Source organism: Limulus polyphemus, unplaced genomic scaffold, assembly GCF_000517525.1.
Source record: "Limulus polyphemus unplaced genomic scaffold, Limulus_polyphemus-2.1.2 Scaffold255, whole genome shotgun sequence".
NCBI lineage: Eukaryota > Metazoa > Arthropoda > Merostomata > Xiphosura > Limulidae > Limulus > Limulus polyphemus.
This window is the reverse complement of record NW_013665865.1, coordinates 659,582-679,796: the sequence shown is the minus strand read 5'-3', so window position 1 is coordinate 679,796 and position 20,215 is coordinate 659,582. Positions and strand designations below refer to the sequence as shown.

Here is a 20,215-nt window from a genome sequence, read left to right as displayed (position 1 = left end):
CTTTGTTTAATAACTTTCCTTACCCATTGGTTCACATACTGCATAATATTGAGTAATGTTTTTTCCTGTTACTACATTCAGTACAAGAAACGGTTCAAAAAATATTGAAACCACCCAATTACTTTGTAAGATGTATAGTAGACCTGAATATTGTTTAGTGGGATCAAATGCGTATTGATTGTTTTGTTTATGTTTGTTATGTGACTCATATTTTAATAGGAACCCAGGAACTAACAAAGTCATGGATGTATAAATACTTTAGAAAAACGTGTGTATTTAAAAAGCTGACGGAGTCTATTTATATATATATATATACCCCATTGGTATTTCCAGGACTACACAAGATCCAGTAGCGGGAAAATATTTTTTAATTACATAAGTTTATATATATTAGATGACAATGCTTCAGATGTTCGTGACTTTCTTCTAAAGTTTAGTTTTTTATTATTATTATTAACTACGTCAAAGCTCGTGTGGTAATAAACTTCACGCACAGAACCGTAACGTACAATTTAATACATGTATGGTCTTTTTACCCCATGAGAAAGCCCACATGACAATTCGTTGTAGGCGGCTGATAACGCCCTCTTCTGTTGAGAGGTTAACAGCAAAGGGCAGCTCTGTTGCTATCTATTGTGTAAAGGTAATATTGATGACGTTTTCCTAGTCCACAAGTTAAAAGAAATACTAAACAGGTTTGTGCAGCACGATGCTTTATTTGGCAATCTCATGGCTGGATCTTAGAGGACGCAATTCAACTCTAACAAATGGAAATATATACACTTCCGTAGATTCTAGAACGAAATTACGTAAAACTTATAATAGATACTACAAAAAACTTGAAATTACATAATAGACGTTTAATTTTTCTGTTTTTTGTCGCCAGTGTACAAAAAACGTGCAGTCAATTTTTTTTTCCCAAAATTGAGCCACGAATACTCCAGTTGGTGAGACAATAGAAGGCAAAATAGTTTCTATTTTTATACAAATCGGAAACATTAATTCTGGAAATTGATTTCTTGATGGATTATAATATAAGCAAAACAAAAAAATCCATATTTGTAATGAGCTTTATTAGAAATGTTTAGCTGCTTTCCCGAGGTGACTGTCATTCTATATATATATGTATTCTCTCTCTTTCTCTCTCTCTATATATAGTAACATAATATCTTACAATACTCGCTGGTTTAAATCTTGTTTGTCCATCTTTTATATCTATAGTGTAATTAATACAATAGTAAAAATTATGTTATATCAATAAGCTTTATATTCCTGAGAAAAATCGCGTGAACTGTAGATAGTTTTCTTGACCTTGCTCTTAGATTTTTTCATTATATATTTCATATCAGAAGTGTATAAAAACAGCATTTCATATCACTTTTTTTAACTCACAAGATATTTCTCAGAAGGATTTTATTTCAATACTTTAAATTGTCAGCTGAGATAGATAGTAGGAGGCAAAAGTTTGTCTTGAATACTATTTATATATGCAGTATAAGAATTTCAAAGTTATGGTTAAGATGCCAAAGCTAGCGAAGCATTGGAAACCAATACGCTTAGCATGTGTGAAGAAACATGCAAACTTAATAGTTTTTACACTTCTACTAATTTGTCCATTTCAAATGAAAGGTGTTTCTGTAAAAATTTGGACTTCAGCTCCATTTTTCGTCTCCCATAAGTCACTGTCAAGGATACCTTCCGTTCAGTACCAAAACTAATCAGCTGGACTGGAAGATGAAAAGCAAAAGTTTATCCGAAACGCTATTTAGATATGCAGGATAATAACTTCAAAGTTTCGGTTGAAACGCTGAGAGCTGGCTAAACGTTGGAAACCAATGAACTTCTATATTGGTTATATGCTGATCTTAGACTAATTCCAGCACAGTAAACATTACTTGAAGTCAATGAAATCACTGCTTTTGTAACGTCCACAAAGTGTGTACGTCGAAGAGAAAAACAAGTTACGCATAAAACTGTAGAAGATAAAATAGCAGCCTCAGAACAGTATATGATAACTAACACCTAAACGATTATATTAAGTATTAGCCAACTAACTAATGATAAGTAAATTATTGTGTTTTAAAGGAAAGTGTTTTAATAATAACATCATCCAATAATGTTCATTATTTTCGTTAGAATGAACAAATAATAATAAAAATGCAAAGAAATATAAAATCTGAATGGGTGGGCTATAGCTAGAATTATTTCAGGTGGTAAAAGGTTAAAATGAAATAGTTTGAAGTTTGATATAACATTTATTTATTTTGAAAGAATCTTGCATTTAAAGATGTAGATAAGACATTGCACTCTTACGCATTAAACAACATGTTCCTGATTCAAATGAATTTGTAGTCTTCATTTCAATGTATGTTATAGCACGATGACGTTAATGTGTTTAAAAAAATCTATCTCTATGTCCCTAGACTGAGGTATCTTACCTTACAACTGGTTTAAACCAGTAGTATCCTACACTATAGAAGGTTGTGGGGTGTCCTGAATTGTCACCACCTACAGTCAAATCTGAGTGAAACCTCCACATGGCCTCTTTCAACCAGACACGCCTCGGCCCTGTCTGGTTTCATAAGATTACCTTTATGTGTTTTTTTCCATTTCTGATTGTTATAAAACCGATAATGAAAAAAATATTGAATTACATGTATATTACTTTTGTACCAAGTTTCATTAATTTTTCTTCTCTGGTTTTGAATTAACTGATAATCGCATTAAAATTATTCTCATCTTCTAAATCAGTAGGCTGTTCAAGTTTCACGTGTAATTATTGAAGAAATAAATTTACTAATAAAAAGTCCTATATAAAGCGAGATTAGAGTGTGCTCTAGATCTCATATGTATTTACAGTTAAAACAATTTCTTTAAATTTTGTCATTTAAATAAAATTTCGTTAATATATTTTGGTTCAATTACACTTTGTTATTTGTCACCAAGTTTAAAAACGTTATGAACGATTATCCTGGAATTTTGTTATTACTGTGGATCCTCTATATAAAATAGATTATGTTAACGATACTTCAGTGAGCCTAACTTTTTCTGAACTTGAATAGAACAAAAGACAATTAATGTTAAATAACAGGACATAATCCAACATTAGGAATAATGAAAACAAGCATGTTAGGGACTATAAGCTGTTGTATATTTTTTTGCCTCATGAAATGCTTTGTCATTATATAAAAAATTGATTTTGTTTTCAGCATTCCAATCTAAATAAACAAACGTCCAGAGGCGCAGCTTTTGAGTAGATTATTTATTCTTGATTTAACTTTATTACAATGTTTCGACCACTCGCGTGGCCATTGTCAGGTAACTGTAGCCTATTATATAAAATATTTTGTTCCAATTTAAAAAACATATAGGATGACACCCGAGTTTTCTAAATTGAAACAAAATGCTTGTATAATATTTCACACAATAGACGACAGTTACCTGATGATGGCCACATGAATGGCCGAAACGTTGTAATAAGGTTAAACAAAAATAAATAATCCACTGAAAAGCTGTGTTTCTAGGCTTTTATCTAATGTGCATAGTGGGTTTCCTCTCCTCACAGCAAACAATAAGAACTAACTCCAAGGTAAGAGCTATCTATTTCAAATTCCTCAGTGGTTTAGTGGTAAGTTTACGGACCTACAACGCTAAAATCCGGGGTTTGATTCTCGGCGGTGGACCGAGCAGATATTCCATTGTGGCATTGTTCTAAAACTAGCAAAGAAACGAAAAAATATATTTCTGTGTAGCTGTCTGTACTTCACCTAGTGGTAACAAAAACAACTGTGGAGCTACTTATTAGTGTTCTGAGTACGTGTTTAAAACTATGTCCACATTACTCAGAAGCAGATGGAATGTTATAAGGTGTGCATATACACTCAAGTTGCTGTCCTTGAGAACACCACTCTGTGCAGTTTTATAATGAAATGATACTAACTACATTACTTTAAAACAAGCAACGCTAGCAATAACGTCTTATGTCAATTTTTCTTTTCATTTACTATTGGAAATTCTTAAATACAAATCCCTTTGATTCCTGTAAAAATTAACGAAAGTTATTTGGCAAACTTTCAAATCACTTAAATTGAAGCGTCTATGTAAAACAGGTTTGAATCATGCAAAAAAAGTTAAATATTACAGCCTTCTGCCCAAGAGATTTTTAACTTGCCTCCCAGTGTCTCAATGGTGAGTCTAAATCTTGTAACGCTAAAAATTGGGTTTCGATACCCGTGGTGGGCATAGAACAAATAGTCCATTGTGTAGCTTTGTGCTTATCAAACAAACACTTTTAATTTTCTTTGTAAAAGCTAGCAGGAACGCCACCCAACGGGCGGGCGACTGTTTGTGCTAGTAATTACTAATCGTAGTATTCATACCTCATTGAAAACAATGTTGGGTTTAAAAGATGAGCAGTTAACTCAAAAGAACTGAGGAATGTTAATTTGGCATGAAACTTGTCGCATTTTAGGAGAAGAAAAGAGATATGTTAGAATAATGTCAAAATTCACCTTATTACGTTGTAGAACACGAAGTTGAAGTATTTGGTCTGAAGCAGAAGAACATAAGTCTGGATTGTCGCATCCATAAAGAAAGATAGGAGATAGGAAACAACTTGAACAGATTCGTAGTGTATTGAAAATATGGTTTGAGTGTTTCGTGAAATAGAGTCAAGGAAATGGACGAAGTATTTTAAAGACAGGCTGAGTAATCTAAGTTGGAGAAGGAGTCAAAACAGAGATGAAACAAAGGGGAAGACAGTCAAAAGATGACTTTGCCAGAATGAAAAATAAAAGGTTCACTATGGAAACTTGAACTTTACTTCTGAGTTTGTTGCATGCAGAAGAAAAGCGAACTTAACCAGGAAATACAACAACAGTTCACAGAATACTCTGAAGAAGTCAGGTCGGAAATGTAGAAAATAGAGTAGGAGAGCATGGTGAAGTATTCGAGTTCACAACAAACGTGATAAATATCGTGACAACTCCAAATTACTAGAGGTAACCATAAATGCACCATGTAGAGATAAAGAAAGATCAGATTTCAGTAGAAATAGAAATGTTGATATTACCATAAAGATATTTTTGAGACATTTACTCTTAACAGAAGAATTATAGAAAACACAGAACATAGAAGATGACAACAGAGAGTCTCTTTGAGTTACAGGTTAAGCGAAAAATTTCACCTTTCTTTAAACGTCTAATTTTATAAGGATCAGCGGGACTCTAGTTTGGTCTAAGAAGTAACGATCTGTAGGAAAGAAGAAAGCAAATTACTAAAAATAAGAGGGGACGTCACAGAAGAGTAGGAAGTACCTAGTCGATAACAAGTGGAAACGCCATGGTAGGAAGAGGAGTAGTTAAACGTGTGTGAGTAATTGGCGAAATAAAATAGCAATTCCTCAAAAGGACTGTTGAAGTCTAGCATGTTTGTTAAATATAGAAGGTTGAGAAATAAAATGGGTAAAGAAAGCATTTGGTCAGAAGCACAAGTGTAGAAGTAGAAAAAAAAGTTAAAATTTAGTGGCAAAAGACTTCAAAAGAAGACAAGTTAGAAAAAGCGTCATATCTTTGAAGTAGTTTGGATAGGAATTCGGGATTTTCCTCCGCTGTCAATGATTTCATCAGAAAGTTTTGTCGATCATCTGTACTTAATGAAAGAACCACGACCTTATTAGAAAACTTCATGTTAAAGGGTTGTGGGCTCAGTTTAACTGTCTTGAGATGTCCAAAATTCGTTTTAGGTTGAAAGTTAGTTGAAAAGTTTATATTGGTACAAGTTGTTCGCTTCTAAGTTTCTGTTCCTGTTGGACGTCAGGGATTTTGGTGCTGATGGAGAATGCCTATTTATTCACTTTTTAAAATAATTTGTCCCTATTTAGTGATTTGTTGTTGTTCCATTGACAAAGAAAGCAAATTGATTTCATGATAACCAAGGTATGACACAAAATGGGGCAAGGACTCACGTTGTAAATGCGTAAACTCCATTTTAGTTGTCATTGAAACATACTGGGTGGTCTAAGACTCCATATTTAGGTACAAACAAGTAAAAATACTTATCGAGATCCACATTAGATCTCGGAGGAAAGTGGACCTGAAAACGGGCACTTTCAAGCATAACCCATTAGAATGACATGTGGCAAGAATTCACAAACTTCTATTATTGGAGAATCAGCATGGTCAGGCGAGTCTGACGTAGTTAAAAAAAGAAAAAGAAAAGCTCAATGGATCAAATATTCATGACCATCCCTCAAATAGGATGTGCATTTGAAGTACTATATCATCCTGACCTAACAACGTACCACATCATCCTGCCCTAACAAAGTACAATATCATTCTCACCTAAAAAAGTACAGGGAATCAGACGTACCAGGCATACACGTCCCCGATACGTTTATGTCACCTCGGGCAAGGATTTATAGAATCTGAAAGAAAAAGAAAATTGTTTCACTGTCTCTAGTGGTTATCACTGCAATAATAAGAGCAATATGGTGTACATTACTTCTGAAGAAATCAGAAAACAAAAAATTCAGTGGTTAAAATCAAAAATCGACTTAACTAAGCGAATTTTATGATTACAGCATTGGGAAAACACCAAAGAAATGGTGAAGGAAACATTCAGAGGATAAAGTAATTCGGTAATATTGTGTTTGGAACACAGGAAATATGAAATAGTTATTAGTTAAAAAGAAAGATTCAAATTAGCGAACTTGTGAAGGTGGATTTTGGCGAATATTAAAGAAGTGGTCAGTGAAATCATTTCGTGAAAGAAACTACAGCAAAATTAAGGCAAGAAGAAGTGACGGTGTGGATATGGTTACAGATTTTCAACAGGAAGAAAATCTTCTAATATAACTCAGTCAACTGTTCCAAAGGAAATCACCAGAATATCTACTGATAGGAAACTTGGAAGGCCTGAAGAAGAACATCTTCAAAAAAGCATAAATTTAACTGTATCGAAGTCAAAGAAGAGACATCACCAATGACATCTTTATCAGCGACGCAAAGTAAGTTAAAATTATCAGGTTATCAACATGTTATTATCCCACCACAAGGGAAAATGAGGGTCTAAATATGTACCTAAGAGTCAAGAAGCTTAAGTATTTGAGGAGTCAAATGAATAGACAGCATTGGGGCAATAGACTTAGAAATAGCAGAAAAAAATAATCGACAATTACAAAACTTTGGTGAAAGCAATAGCAGGCTGTTGTACATGCAGGATGCAAAGAACAACAAGCTGAAAACAACATTCATTATACAGCTATGATATAAAGTAAGAACGAACAGTCTACTGGTTAAATTCGATTCAGGAAGTAGAATAAAAAGTGAGGAGCAGCAGTGGAATGACGAAGAGTACTGAATGGAAAATTAAGAAGAATGAGAAAGCATGTAATGAGACTCAGAAAAATAGATCTTCCTAAAGAAATTAACAGAGTGTTGTAATAGTCTTTAACTCAGAAGCAAACGAATTTTCAGCAACTGGTCGATTGCAAGGTGAACCACATATGTGAGGGTAGTAAAGTATTTGAGCATATCTGAAGCATAGCAACTCTCGAGGGAGTGGGGAGGAGCATAAGGTGAACAAATGAATGTTACAGCTGTTGAGGATATTCACAATGCTGGTAGAATAAACATGGATCATGAAACATGCTTCACATATAAAGGGTACCACAAACAAAATTGTCCGTAGATCTTATTTCTCCAGGATGAGAGTGTATAAGATTACGCCCATAGAATGTACATTATCGCTGAAAAGAAAAACAAGTAATACACTAAATTTTACTCACCAGAAAACGACCTCAATAGATAAAGAAACAGACATTTGTACTAAAAATGGGAATTATCTTGTGAGAAACAAAGTTCTGAGTGTTCTCCTTTATTGAAATTAGGTCAGTGTATCTGACTTGGTAACGATTAGATTGAACAAAACCTTTTCGTGTGTATATATAACAGGAAATGGAGTTGGAGTAATTAAAAATTATATGCGTGTCCGTTTTGAAAATGCACAAGAGTAAAACAAAACAAAACTGAATATGAAGGGATGTCTGTGTTACACGTTGAGACGCTACAATATTATGTGATGGAAAAGGATGACAATTTTATTTACAAGTAGTGCGTGAACAACGTGTATATGACTTAATTTTTCACAGTGGAAAATAGCTAGAGTAAAAGAAGATCAAAGATCAAATAAACATGATAAAACTAAAGTTCACAAATATCTGGCGAGGAGAAGTGTTCAACAGTATAACTATCCTCTATACACCAGATTTTATAGTCAACTGAGGAGAAGTGTTCAACAGTATAACTATCCTCTATACACCAGATCTTATAGTCAACTGAGGAGAAGTGTTCAACAGTATAACTTTCCTCTATACTCCAGGTCTTATAGTCAACTGAGGAGAAGTGTTCAACAGTATAACTTTACTCTATACACCAGATCTTATAGTCAACTGTAGAGAAGCATCACTAGTTCCCAACTAATCATTATAAAGCTTAGATTTATGACATTAATTACGCCTAATTAGACCGATATATATAAAGTGGCATATATTAATTATTCTGATAATTTTAGTTCTGATCTATGTAGATAACTTGCTTTGATCATGAGATAGTGATGATATTATACCAAGCAGAAGATGTTCAGATTAATGGTGTAAAGATGAAGATGAATGTGAAACTCATTAACACCACAATAAGCATGGCTTGTAAATTTATACTGGAACTTTTGTGGCTTTTTTATTTACTTATTTGTTTACAGTATACGCTAAAGCTTTTAACAACATGTCAAAAAGAACATTATGATTTATAACCCATTGGATATAATCACTTTAAATTAGTACCTACAACTTTTATTTTATACTTAAGTAAAAGAATATATATGACGAAATTATTGAGATTTACATAATAAGGAAATTGCTTTCAAGGCACACTTGATAAAATTTAAAGTCAAACATAGCTTGATATTAGCCTATATTGCTGATTACAAAAACTCTTGTTATAGTTACTAAGCCTTCTAATCAAAAACATTAAACTAATTTTTTAAATATTTGGAATATACTTTCACTTCAGCACATGGTGTAAAGTGCGTTATTCTAGCTGAAGATAGCAAAATTCAAATTTGACCTCTAAAGTAAGAACAATATTCACAGCAGAATAAGGTAGCAGTTAATACACATCAAACTACTTAAAGACCAAAGTGAGAGCAATTTAGATGTTTATAATTATGCTTGACACTTAGCCCCATCTATTGGAAACTTGGTCAAACAAAAAGTATAATTCAGTGTCGCGAACACGTTTGTTGCATGTCTTTGTTAGATACTTCACGGACTAAGTACAAGTCTTCCTTTGTAGCTTCAAAACATCTCCCTCTCTCTTTTTTTACCTGGTTCTTTTATCAGAAACAGGGGAGTTAGAACAACCTGTTTTTACAACTATAATTTATCAACTAATAAACGAGAATAGAAAGTAGCTGCACTTATCTTTAAGTGTTTATAGAAATCAAAAGATTCATCCGAATTGGTGAAAATATAAAAACGCAAAAATCATTACAAAAAAGTGAAACTATAATAACCGTCACGGAATGGGCCTAATGTTAAACAAGAATAAAGTCGTTTTACCGGCTTCAGTTTAAAATGTAGCTCTTTAACCACAATAGAGACTATATGGTATTCAGGTATATTGATACCCATCAGGTAGTTAAACGGTTTCATAGTACAACAGGTTTCGGAAATTATGCATAAGTGAACATGTAAACGAATCTTTATTGACAATAATGTGATGTTTATGTAATTTACTTACTACTCAATTTATTATTTCTTGTTGCGACTTCATTGACTGCTAGGGTTGAAGATTTGTTTGTTTGTTTGTTACGGCTTTCGCGCAAAGCAACACGAGGGCTATCTGCACTAGCCGTCCCTAATTTAGCAATGTAAGACTAGAGGGAAGGCAGCTAGTCATCACTACCCACCGCCAATTCTTGGGCTACTCTTTTACCAACGAATAGTGGGATTGACCGTCACATTATAACGCCCCCACGGCTGAAAGGGCGAGCATGTTTGGTGGGACGGGGATTCGAACTCGCGACCCGCAGATTGCGAGTCGAGATCCCTAGCCACCTGGCCATGCCGGGCCCAGGGTTGGAGAAGCTTTCCATATTCGTCTACACACGGTAAGGATAGGAAGAATAAGTCAGAAAAAGGATCTTGGTGCGATATTCTATGATCCATAGATTATCTATATCAACGACTATTCCAAATGACATGTAAAAGGGAAAGAATCCTATCTCATATTAACTTTTACAAGTATTTATGTTATCTGCTTAGATGAGCAATCCGTCCCAGGAAGTGTACACAGACACAGGGTCAAACTGGTTGAGTTCTTTGTGATAGTCGTCCCCGTATGCAACCTTTGCCTAGCAAAATGGCTAGTACGTGTTTACGACCTTTTTTACGTCTGGCTTAACAAAATGCTATTAACTGAATGCAGAAAACCTGCATGGAAATTTAGAAAAATTACTTCAATATATCCTACTATAGATATATAGTAGGGTATATTCAAGTAATGTGGGAAATTAAGAGTTATTTCAACTGTGACAAACTTCGCTTCTTTATTTCAGTTTTCTAGTCTTGAATATTAAAATTAACTTTAATAGCTGAATAGTGTGATAATTACAGTCCTCAAGATGCCTCCCTCAGCTGACACACAAGGCGCCATGACACATACACCAAGAAAACAAAGGGAAACAGGCAACGTATGGGTCTATTAACAGTCAGGATTTACAGCTCCAAGTCAACACAATCTATGATAGGTGAAGTGGGCAATGCAAGGTTAAAAGTTACAACAATTTATTAACCTTTTCTTGATAATGGTCATCTGAATACAATTGGGACACACGTACCATGTGTTATGTCATTCATGATAAATACACTCATCACCATGACGTCAAAATGAGTTTGTCCCAAATATTAGTGGCTATGCCATCTCTATAGCTTTTATGGAACAACCACCTTGGCAAGACTCCTTACCATGCTACCTACTGTTCAGTAACTTCAATTATCCCACATACACATGAAATATTCTACCAACGTTTGGATCTCACAGAGGCAGAGTCGAGGTACAATGGGAAAATGATAGAATGCCAAACAAACACTATACACTGGTACCTGAAATTTTTAAGTCAACTACTTTACCACTAGTGACTAAATCTTCAAACCTTGAAGGTTTTCATAACCTGTCTGTTCCCACCTCTAACCTACTTCTGACAAAGGTAAACATAATCTCAATAAGTAAGTAAAATCATGTCCGAATTCAGTTATATTTATGTCATCCACAAAAACTGTTGCAACAATAAATACCTGAAATTTTTAAGTCAACTACTTTACCACTAGTGACCAAATCTTCTAACCTTGAAGGTTTTTATAACCTGTCTGTTCCCACCTCTAACCTACTTCTGACAAAGGTAAACATAATCTCAATAAGTAAGTAAAATCATGTTCGAATTCAGTTATATTTATGTCATCCACAAAAACTGTTGCAACAATAAAATTAAATGTAGTTAACAAAAAAATTCGTGAATAATGAATACCTTATTCAGAGATTAATACAAAAATAAAATAAAAGATCAGAAAGTTTGGAAATAGTTTGGTATACACAAAAACAAATATATTTCTCAATTAAAACTATTAACAACACTAAGTTCACTAAGATTCCTTCATTTTAATGAGTAAATAATTGTGATTTCACTCCATAAAGACTGAGTCACATAATTTTTGAATATCCTCATAAACAGTAAGGTATATACTTCCAGATTCTTCCTCCACATCATCTGAGATGAGATCCCACAATAAAGTATGATAATCATCAGGATGAATCTGGAAATTTCCTTCGATTCCAGAGTGACTACTTCTGCAGAGGCTAGTCAGTGATACAGAGTTTAAATTTGTTGATATGTTTGATGCGCGTACTGCACTACGTGGATGCTGTAAATTATAATCCATTTCAATGAGCTGTTGACAGGAAAATATGGATCAACTCAGCTTAAACTTCGATGTTTCTGTTCTGCAGGTACATAAAGCAACCATGCTTAGTTAACAGCTTCGAATTTTTGTTCCATTACTGTTTTGTCACAATACTCTTGATGGATGGCTGATTTCCTCATTGCTGCTATACAAATTAATGCGTGTTGACTATTGCAGAATTCATACATTACGCGTATTTCTGTAGACACTGCAATACTTCTGTGCTGGGTAGGGAGTTATAGATGAGATCTACAGGAAGCTGTACTTCTTTTGCAAATATGAGGAGATTAAAAAAAACAATGAATTGACTGTTGCTCAGTTGTGAAGGGGTATGCCATCGTGATATTTTACACGTGTTATTTCTTATCAGTTTGGTCAGGGTTTACAGACCTAGCAAGCACTTGTTTGGCTGTATGTACTGTTCATACATCCAAACCAGGATCATATGATGAAGTTCATAATTTGAACACACTTTCTCGAAGCACAACTTGTCAAAGTGCTTGATCTGTACAGACTTATCTAGGTGTGCAAACGCATAATATCCACTGTTCAGTCAACACATTGGTGACAGACTGTGCTGGCGTTTCAGCTCACTTAGTGAAGTAATCGATAATGATCAGTTGGAGGTTTTTCTGGCATGATCTGTGTTTTTCTGGGTAGTGCATGTAATACAATACCTGTACTATTGCTCAATATCTTGAAACAAATGCAACCAAAATGACCACTTTCATATATCTAGCCCATAAAAATCATTGCTTTATGTAAAGTCTAAAATAATTTTCTGGCTTAGAGATCTATGGAACATAGCTGTATCAGGTGTTAATTACCATATCTTCAATATTCATGACAGTACAGCGTGCCATCCTGCACTCACAACTAGATATTCAAGTGCTTACCAGTTTGTCACAGACATGTGCTACCTCGCTGAACAGCAAGTAGTGCCTAAGTAAGATCTAAGTCCTTTAGTTGTTCCTTCTGAAGTTTCTGACTGGTCATTTCTGGTGTTCATCCAGATGCAGAATTGTCACTGTTCATATGGTTTATCGCCACTGCTGCTGCAATGGCTTTAACCACTACATACTAGGATATGAACAATCAATGAATGAACATGATATCACGGATTGAGGAGATAATCCATCTACATTTCTATGCTGTCTGTCTGGGAAGTGTTATAGAACTAAACTCTACTTTTGTAGTGTCGTTATCCAATGTGCAATAATACCATCCATGTATTTGAAGTTTATTAGTCATTTCAATGACACATGGTCTACTCAAATGGTGAACTCCAAACAAAACGAGTTGGAATGGTACTTTTAAATAAATACTACGAATACAAGCAGTTGTATTGGTGCTCAGGAGCAGTAACATAAATTTCTTATGTGATTACTCAATCTATAAAGTCATATATTTGTGAAAAAAAATGGACCAATCCCACAAACACTGGCGTCTGTATACAGTATGAATGCACCAGTCTGATGAAAATAAGCCAGCACAGGTGTTTCATTCAAGGTCTGCTTTAAGAACAAGAATATGACTTCATATTCTAATGTTCTCACAAAGTGTAGGTAAACCTTAGTCAATACAAACAGTAATATGTGGCTGTTTTGGAGAAACTGGCCACAAACTCTTGATAATAAAATGTGAAATCTAGAAAGCTGCATAACAACAACAACAAAAGATAAAATAAAGACTTGGATAACGAAAAATGAGTTACCCATCTTTCTGCACAGTTGTAAAAGTCATCTGTAACAGCCAGAATGTCGAAATGATTATCAAGAACTATTGTTTGTTCTTTTCAGTTTGTACAGCACTGTCAAACAAAAAGTTCTCATGAATCAGATTTAGATATATGGAGAAAAAAAATACAATCAGAATTTGTTGAAGATGTGGAGTGCCTCTCACTGTTACTTGACGTAAAGAGCAATGGATTTATTAACTCCTGCATAAATCTACTTCATCCTCAAATAATGAAACATTATGACCAGTATTCACAATCATTACCACTTTCATTTCCTTAAATTGCTCAAGAAGCAGATTTATCAAAGATGTTCTACTCCTTTTGAACACGAGGTGGAGGATTCTTTTGTGATTTTTTCAAAATAATTTGAGTTCTCAGAGAACATAAACGTGGCCCAATGTTACATTACCTCTGGAGTTATTTCTTTATACTTTGTTTAAATAATACTCATTTGGAGTGTTTGTTTATACATATAATAAACGTTTCTCACACAAGGTACTTTCACAGCTGGTCATTATGGACAAGTTTTAGTTTCTCGTGGTTGTGTGAAATACCACACACCACTTCAGTGATAGTTTTTACCAGTGTTTATAGGACTTTGAGTGACAATTCAACAATTATTTTAGGCTTATATAAACACAAAATATTACCAACTTTTCTTACTATCTTTGCTGCTTGTCATTGGCTAACCTCAGCATTTCATGAGTAAACACAAGAGCAGTGTCCATCATACTCATCAAATGATCAAATTAATTTATGTAAATATCTTTGGCCTAATCTTACTCTTCGTAATAATTGTAGAGAGGCATCTTTTGTTCATGGATCAAATACAAACAATAATGGTAGATAATTCATTGCTACCTATATAGCAAGTGTAGTAAGTTGTCATACTGAGTGATGTCTACCTCCTTAACTCTTTAGTTACATATATTTTTTTCCCAAAATTCTTATGCATATAGCAGGTAAGTTTAAGTTAGGATGTTGGCTCAGAAAGCAGCTACTCTCTGATGGTTTATTGGAAAGTGTGAGAGCTTATAATGCTAAAAATTGAGTTTCAATACCCTTGGTTGACAGAGCACAAACAGACCGTTTTAACTCTATGTGCTTAATAACAACCAAACCAGTTAAGTTCCCTTTGCCTTAGTTGCCTACAAACAGTACTAGGTCATCGACCTGTGGTTGTTATATTTGTTGTGCAAAAAGTTGCTGTACAGCCATTTTTACTATGTAAAAGTGTATAGTGAAGTTTTACACTGGTAGGTCAGGTAATACCTCGAGGTAGTGTTTTCCTTTATTTTTAGATGAGAATGATCAACAGCCACATGGGTTGCACAAGTGTCTTGAGAAGTCTATGATTATTGTTTCAGGTATATAATGCTACATTTTCTCAATCTGGGATGATCAACAGCCACATGGGTTGCACAAGTGTCTTGAGAAGTCTATGATTATTGTTTCAGGTATATAATGCTACATTTTCTCAATCTGGGATGATCAACAGCCACATGGGTTGCACAAGTGTCTTGAGAAGTCTGTGATTATTGTTTCAGGTATATAATGCTACATTTTCTCAATCTGGGATACAAAGAGATATTTCAGAAAAACAACCAACTAGGAGCTTTCCAGTAAAGGCTGTGTCCTTTGTGTACAAACATTCGTTTTCTTTGATTGCTTTTGTCGAGAATTTACAAATTGTTCCACTTTGTTTCACACTGTGTCCAGTCACTTTTGTTTTACATAAACTCAAACAAAATCAGATAATACAACTCAACTTTTTCATAACCTCTATTTATTCAGTGGAACCTACCCGATTACTCTTAGGGAAAATCAGAACATCTGAGAATTCCAAATACGTGTAGGGTAATCATAAAGAACGCTCGTATTTAAAATTATTATATTTCAAACAATGCTTGTCTTATGAGAACAAAATTTTTCAGAAGTATATTGAAAACCACAAGTTTTATTCAGAAAAGTATGAACATAGTAGTGGATGTTTCAAAAACTGTCACAGACAAAGTTCTCATTGATCTTCGCAATACTACGAACATTGACATGTATTTTATTCAAATCACCAAAGTCATACTGTTGACAGAGAAGGGAAATAAAACTAATGCTAGTTTGGAGAAAAACGATTTAAATATGTAGTATAATACGATTTTGAAACACGATATAGAATGTCTTAAACGTTCATGAATTAAATTTATGATTCCTAGTGTACCTCTCGAGCTTTTGTTACCCTAGTATAAGTATTTTTAAAATATAATCATTTTTTTAAACGTGGAGTTTTATTTATAAACGACATGTATGTAGCTCAACACTAAAAGTCTTAGATCTTGGGTACATGCACCTCTACCGTTAATAACTTTTTAACAATACTCTGGAAATACGACACTGAAAATGCCTTTTACAATTTCATGGATTTTGCATATTATTATCATTTAAATTTTAACACTCTTTGAAAGTCCCTTGAAAGTAGTAACGTTCTTTTATTTTTTGCTTTGTTTGTAATTAAGCACAAAGCTACACAATGGGCTATCTGTGCTCTGCCCACCACGGGTATCGAAACCCGGATTCTAGCGTTGTAAGTCTGCAGACATTTTTTTGCTTTATTTTACCCTCTACAATTTTCACATAATTGTTTTAACATTCTAAAGCTTACAGTTATGTTTGACTGCCAATCGCACTCCTGGTACTATTTATGTACTGGGATCTAAACTAGGTTCTTTGGGGATTAAAACATGAATAAAAACTTACTGAGAAATAATAACTAAAGTTGATTAACTCAATGAAGGAAAAAGAATAAACAAATTGCTACAATTCACCCATTGCGACTTCATCAAAAAAATAGAACAAGCTATTAAGCTAAATTTCTTTTATCAATTAAAACCCGTGGTTTATTTTAATAGAATAATCATTTCAACAAATCCTACATTCTTCTACACTGTTTATCTGATTTTCTTCTAGAGTCGTATCATTTGGTTTAACTTTATATAAAACGAAAATAAAATTCGCGAAACCTGTAGAGCATTTAATCTTAGAACACTTAATGACTGCTACTGGTTCATAAAAAAAAACAACAACAACTGACTCCTTCTGGAAGCGTTACATAATGATACATCCAACATTTTGAAGAGTCGAGAAAAATGCCAATGTGAACTCTGCATACTATCAAGCCAACGTTCTAACAACATTAATGAGAATGAAAGCCAATAAAGTTTCCTTAAGCCAAAGCATTCAGTCACGTCAACATCCTAGTCCCTCCCCAGTACTTAAATGTAAACGAGAATTTATGCCTTGCCATTTGGAAAACGTGTAATGAGGTAAGAGACAAAAATTGACCTCAGTGTTTTGCGCAAAAGCGTCCTAAAATGATTTGGTTTGTTTCGAATTTCGCGTAAAGCTACACGAGGGCCATCTGCGCCAGCCGTCCCTAATTTAGCAGTGAAAGACTAGAGAGAAGGCAGCTAGTTATCACCACTCACCGTCAACTCTTGGGTTACTACTCTTTTACCAACGAATAGTGGGATCGACCGTCACTTCATAACGCCCCTACGGCTGAAAGGGCGAGCATGTTTGGTGGGATGGGGAGTCGAACCTGCGACCCTCAGATTGTGAGTCAAGCGCCCTAACCACCTGGCCATGTCCTCAAGTGAAAATTTAGGTAGTGATAAACGTGTCTCTAAACATTGGTAATCATCTTTGTATCCTTACCATAAATCGTAAAAAAAAACTATATTCTTCATTTGTTATGCAGTTGTTAATGCAGTAAGTTTTGCTTCTAAAACTAAATTCTCGAATTTTATCTCTCAACACGTTCTTAAAGAATTTGATCTTGTTGAAAGCCCAATTTACATGCGTACGACATTGAAAATGTATTTACTATTATTTACAAAATACGTTATAATTATTGTAAATTTTTGTGATTAAAATAACACAAAACCTCAAAGATAGTTTAATTAATAAAAAACAACAAAATAATCAAACCGATTACCCTCCTCTTTTTTTCACCGTAATTTTGTGAAGAAACTTTACTATCTCCACGCCCCCAGTGGTACAGCGGGGATGTCTGTGGACTTACAACACTAGAATCCGGGTTTTGATACCCGTGGTCGGCAGAGTACAGGTAGTCCATTGTAGCTTTATGCTTAATTACAAACAAAGTAATTAACTCCACGCGTTGAGTTAGGATGTTTATATTACATTCTAAGAAAAAAGAACGTGAAAAAGAAGATAACATTCATATACATGTCTTGTTTTAAATGGCCAAGGCTTCCAACTGGTTTGATACATCTTTTTTTTTGACAGTAAGACTAGTGTATGCAGAATACGTTACTACTTGCCATCACACTTTTGTTTTTACTTGCATATCCAGTTGGCCTAATAAAACTTACTGATTCTGAATCCGAAATTAAAAGCAATGTGGAAACAAAAATATCTGCAGGTTACATGCTTCACCAGCTTTCGGCATTTAAAGTAACTTTGAAAGACTCCAAGGAGTTTGATTAAAAACAGCAGTATCTTAGAAAAGTACCTCCTCTTCCCAGTTTTCTTTCGAAACGGACAGTACAAAATTCTAAAAACACTGACGACAGATAATAATCCCAAGTTTCTTTTGTCATTTAAAACACCACGACATTTTGAGAAATAATCTTGAACTATTATTATAACTACTGAACAATGTGTTGTCAGTGTTACTTTTACAAAACAAAAAGAGTATATTATAACCTGTGACATGGTATATTTTCAGATATATTGTGCTATTGGATATTAACATTGTATTCACGAGCGTTGTTGTTAGTAACTGTGTTACCGAAAATAATTACCTGAAACAAATAATGAAGACATTATCTCCAATTGTGTCAAAACTATATACTAGGTTTAATCTGTTTTGAGTTGCTCCATTAATTTTATAAACATTTTATGAAATTTTTTGCTAGAAATAAACACATTAGTTTTAAGTTCTAAAATCGAAGGTGGTAATACATGCAATTAATGACGATATAAATGATACACAATTAGTGGTTGGTGAAAACAGGTTTTTTTTTTATGGGAAGACTAAGCTTTACAGATGGGAAATGACGAATTAATGTTTAGATAGGTTTATGTTGTACCTTTTTAGTTTACATAAGGTATGTAAATTATGAAATGAATACAAAAAGCTATTGTAACACAAATTTCATACGGGTAAAGAATATAAAATTATACACTGAAATTATTTGGTGCATATTTTACTTAAATATCTTCAGCATGTTTGATTGCATTAGCGCAAAACTAAATAAGGGGTTATCAGTACTCTGCCAACCGTGGGAAATGGAACCCCAGATTTTAGTGTTATAAATCTGTAAACTTACCATTGACCCATCATGGGAATTTTCAGTACATCATATATTTCCTGAACATACTCAAAATTTTATGTTTATTAAAGAACTAGCAGAAATGTCGCCCAATGGGGCGGCTGTTCGGTCAGGATGTGAGCGAGCAATTTGACGTGCTTCTGTAGTTCAGGTTTGTTCCTGGCTTCTTATTATTGGATCTTGCTTCATAACTTGGTGAGCAAGCCTATCTCTTTGGTTCTGTAATTTTTATCCTGACGTTTAATTTTCTTTCTAAAAGTTTCAGACTTTCTCCGTGATAAGTCATTTTCCGTCTGGCAATTTACGACATCGTGATTTTCGATGTTCTTGATCACTTTATACCCATTACTGAAGTAAAAAAAAATACTTGTGTAACTTACGAAGATCGAGTTACTACAAATCTGTATGCAACGAACAGTTCAATTCATAGCGTACGCTTGGATTCTCCAGCAGAAAATGTACCTTTTCTTCTGAAATATCACAATGATTCTCCACTAGGAAGACTAACTTTTAAATTCTGCATTAAACTCACTTTACCAAAATTTTAAAAGTTTTATTTAAAAAATTAATTTCGTTGATAATAATAATAAATGTACAAAATTAATGTACATTATTAAAATAGAAAGAAACGCCATTTCTCTATTAAGAAAGCGATTTAGGAAAAAAAAAAATGTTATAAAATAAGGTGCTATTATTTTTAGCCAGGGTCTATTTTATAACATTTTTCATTTTGTTGCGGTATAAAGCTGTTATTGACTTAGTTCATAAAAAAAAAGTGGACAAGTGTACTAAATAAAAGTTTTTTTTTTCTTCTAAATAAGAGACCCAATTGTAATGAAACTTTGGTAGGAACTTCCCCTTATGATGTTGAAAAATCGTGCAAAGTTTCATCCCAATCGGACTTAAACTGTGGGAGAAGTTTTACGGACAGACGGACATTAGCCTCATATATATATACACCTGGAAAAAAGTTAAGCACCCCCGTGTTTTTTTCAAGTGATTCAGATTCGACGTTCTTGTGACTGATTATAAATTGCCATTCAATCTAAACGTGTTTATCAAATGAAATTATGCATTATTGGGCACAAGAAAACAAGATTATCACCGTAA

At 33.9% G+C, this 20,215-nt stretch overlaps 1 long non-coding RNA gene across 1 annotated transcript in view; it reads left to right on the top strand.

Moving 5' to 3' along the window:
- Window positions 1-15,108: 15,108 nt before the first annotated feature.
- The window catches only part of LOC111085156, an 11,314-nt gene continuing 6,207 nt past the window's right edge, over window positions 15,109-20,215 (top strand). The window contains exons 1-2 of the long non-coding RNA XR_002609998.1: window positions 15,109-15,121; window positions 18,846-18,849. This is a non-coding gene — a long non-coding RNA (uncharacterized LOC111085156). The remainder of the gene's footprint in view (window positions 15,122-18,845; window positions 18,850-20,215) is intronic.